The sequence below is a fragment of the Macaca thibetana genome, chromosome 16 (assembly GCF_024542745.1).
Source record: "Macaca thibetana thibetana isolate TM-01 chromosome 16, ASM2454274v1, whole genome shotgun sequence".
Classification (NCBI taxonomy): Eukaryota; Metazoa; Chordata; class Mammalia; order Primates; family Cercopithecidae; genus Macaca; species Macaca thibetana.
Window position 1 is genome coordinate 14,560,920 of NC_065593.1, and position 4,010 is coordinate 14,564,929.

Here is a 4,010-nt window from a genome sequence, read left to right on the forward strand (position 1 = left end):
GGAAACCTGAGGCTCATCCGTGGTGAGATCTGAGCTGGAAGCCAGTCTTCAGGCCCCTGGCTAAGTGTGTCGTCTCCTAGACATACTGCCTCTGTTCATTTCCCTCCGAATTCTTCTGGTTTCAAAATGACTAGTTAGCTCTGTCTCAATGCTCTCACACCTCCTGCTCTTTTAGCAGCTGCCCTATTTGTGTCATTTGTTTACTTAAATCACTTATTATAGAGTTTCTGCATTTTTATATTCTTTTAAAAGAGATAATGTATTGTACAACTCTCAAAAGGCAGAAGATTATTCAGTAAAGTCTCCTTTCCTCTCCACATCCCGGCCATCCAGATCTCTTTCCAGCAACCAGTGTTACCAGTTTCTTATGTATCTGTCTGGAGAAATTCTATGGGTACACAAAAAATTACATTCTACCATTTTCTTTTTTTTTTTTTTTTTTTTTTTTGAGACAGAGTCTCGCTCTGTCGCCCAGGCTGGAGTGCAGTGGCCGGATCTCAGCTCACTGCAAGCTCCGCCTCCCGGATTTATGCCATTCTCCTGCCTCAGCCTCCTGAGTAGCTGGGACTACAGGCGCCCGCCACCTCGCCCGGCTAGTTTTTTGTATTTTTAGTAGAGACGGGGTTTCACCGGGTTAGCCAGGATGGTCTCGATCTCCTGACCTCGTGATCCGCCCGTCTCGGCCTCCCAAAGTGCTGGGATTACAGGCTTGAGCCACCGAGCCCGGCCCATTCTACCATTTTCTATCATCACAATGGTAAAATATTATATGTATGATTCCTCGGAACCTTGCTTTTTTCATTTAATAGATCTTGTTGGTCACGCCATATCAAAGAGATGTAAAAAAGATTTCTAATTATATATTTTACAGTAAAAAATACTCTATGACTGTTTCATAATGTATTTAACCAGTCTCCTCTTGGTGGACATTTGGGATATTTAAATTTTTTCCTACTAAGAACAACTTTGCAATGAATAACTTTTTCCACACAGTTACATCATTTTGCACATGTGCAGATGTATCTGTAGGATAAATCCCTAGATGTAGAATCGAACAGCTGTGTCAACAGCGGTGCATCTGTAATCTCCACAGAAGGCAGAGACTGTGTTTTATCTTCATCTATCCTTAGTGTCTAGCACAGGTCTTGATACTTCATAGATGTTCAATAGGTATGTGGACAAATTAATGAATGAGTGATTTCAGAGAACGAGTTCAGAGAGTGGTCAACAGATCTTTGTGGAACAAATCAATGAATGAGTTCAGAGAATGAATGAGTTCAGAGAATGAATGAGTTCAGAGAATGAATGAGTTCAGCTGGGATGATCATGAAGGGCATGGTGACTTTTGGCACCATCTCTTGTATTTCATATACTATTCTGAAAATGACATCAAAATTTAATGTTCTTCATACTTATAACTTTCTTCTGCAGGTTTTTATTTTTTATTTATTTTTAGGTTTTTAGAGACAGGGTCTTACCATGTTGCCCAATCCGGTCTTGAACTTCTGAGCTCAAGCAATCCTCCCGCCTTGGCCTCCGAAAGTGCCAAGATGACAGGTGTGAGCCACCATGCCCGGCCCTTGTGCAGCTTTTAACTTTTCTCAGAATTTGTATTTGTGTATTTTTTAACTCATAAAAATTAAAAAATATTTTAATAGACAGGGATCTGTGTCACCCAAGTTGGAGTACAGTGGTGTGATCAGAGCTCACTGCAGTCTCAAACTCCTGAGCTCAAGCCATCCCTCCCAGGTATTCCAAGTGACGGCACTTCAGGCATGCAGCATGGAGCCTGACATCGTTTATCTACTTTTTATCGATCAGAAGAGACATAATTTCAACTCCCCATGTGGTTATACTTCTGGGTTATGAATCATAGTTTGTAAAACTCCTCTTAAAGATGTTCTTCAAAACTTCTTTGGACTTTTAGTTGTAATTTGGACTGATTGCTTTTTAGTTCTACAGCTATTACACTGAGCCTTGTTTTCAGCACACAGCTGGGTCGATTCCACTATGTCTTATATCCAAATATCCAATGTCTTCTTCTTTCTGGATTTTTCACTTTTGCTCTATTTTTTTTTCCCCATAAAGAATGTACAGCTCACCGTTTTGAGTACTGGCATGTCCAAAGAAGTCCTCATTTTGCTCTCATACATGAAAGGCTTTGACTGGTTGTAGAATCCCAGATTGGAAATAATTTTCTATAGAATTTTGAAGGCATTATTCTAGCATCATTTCTAGCAACCATCATTTCTAGCAACCTGTGTTAGAGATGAAACGCTTGATACCTATTCTTTCTTTTTCTCCCTGTTCTTTGAATTAAGAAATTCCACCAGAATAGGTATAAATATAAAGTTGGCCCTTCATATCCGTGGATTCTACATCCTTGGATGCAATCACACGCAAATCAAAAATATTCAGGAAAAAAATTCCACAAAGTTCCAAAAAGCAAAACTTGAATTTGTTGCGCTCTGAGTGCTGTGTTGAATCCATGCGAATGAAGTGACGAGTAGGCATTGTTAGGCATTGTATTAAGTATTGTATTAGACATTGTATTAGGCATTGTATTAGGTATTATATTAGGTATTAGATGTTGTATAATGTATTAGATATTGCATTGAGTATTGTATTAGACATTGTATTAGATATTGTATTAGGTACTGTATTAGGTAGTAGGCATTCTATTAGGTATTGTATTAGGTATTAGGCATTGGTTTAGGTATTGTATTATGTATTGCATTAGGCAGTGTATTAAGTATTGTATTAGACATTGTATTTGGTATTGCAGCAATCTAGAGATGATGTAAAGTATGCCTATCTAGGGATATGCATAGGTTATATACAAATACTACAGCACTTTATATAAGAGACTTGAGAATCTGCAGATTGTGGTATCTGAGAGGGATCCTGGAGCTAATCACTATATGGATTATATGTATAATCCACAGGGAGGACTATAAGTAAGGAGTGGGCGTGTGTGTGTTAATTTCAGGTGGGTCGTTAATCTTTTTTTTTTTTTTTTTTTTTTTTTTCTGGCTCTGCCGCCCAGGCTGGAGGTGCAATGGCGCAATCTCAGCTCACTGCAAGCTCCGCCTTCCAGGTTCACGCTATTCTCCTGCCTCAGCCTCCCGAGTAGCTGGGACTACAGCTGCCCACCACCATGCCTGGCTAATTTTTTGTATTTTTTAAATTAGAGACAGGGTTTCATCATGTTTTCCAGGATGGTCTCTATCTCCTGACCTCGTGATCCGCCCTCCTGGGCCTCCCAAAGTGCTGGGATTACAAGCGTGAGACACCGCGCCCGGCCTTGGGTCATTAATCTAAAGACTTGAGTCTTCAGCTCAGGTTATGTCTCTCACCTTCATAATTGTTTTGCCATTTTTTTTTCTTTCCTTCTGGAAGTCCTACTTGACAAATATTAAATCTTCTGGACCTATCCCCTCTGATTTAATTTTTCTCCCATATTTTCCATCTCCTAGTGGATGTAGAGTGACTTCTGGAGTGTTTGTCTGAAGGCGTCCTACTCACACCTACCCTCAGGGAGTGCCCTAGCGGGCGTCCCACGCAGAAATAAGCCAGTGGTGGTAACAGACCTATACAAACGCTGGAGGAAACTCATTGGAGCTTACATAATCCATCAACTTGCTTTCCTGATTTTTAACCCTCAATTTCACCTGCCACTGCGAGGGCCTGGAGGCATCACCCAGCCCAACCCCATTGTATACCCGGGGAGTCCGAGACCCGGGGTGCAGCGCGACCCGAGATGATTCGGCCTGCGGGAGGGCCCGGACTGGACGCAGGTCTCCTGACTCCCAGCTCGGGGCTTTGGCTGCTGTATTCTGCTTGGTGACCCGCGTCTTCGCGGTAGGTTGAGGTGGCCGGAGCATCTGGCCTTACCCTTCTCACACGCCACACTCCCGGGTCTCTGGCTCTGGAGTCCGCAGAATTTGCGCCTGCGCCAAGCCACTGAGGCAAGGCTGCTCGGGGCGGAACCCGCCCTCTTTGCCCTGGCA

The 4,010-nt window shown here is 42.3% G+C and overlaps 1 protein-coding gene across 1 annotated transcript in view; it reads right to left on the reverse strand.

Annotated features, from left to right (window-relative positions):
• The window catches only part of RNASEK (ribonuclease K), a 303,790-nt gene that overhangs the window by 187,423 nt on the left and 112,357 nt on the right, over window positions 1-4,010 (reverse strand). The window lies entirely within an intron of this gene.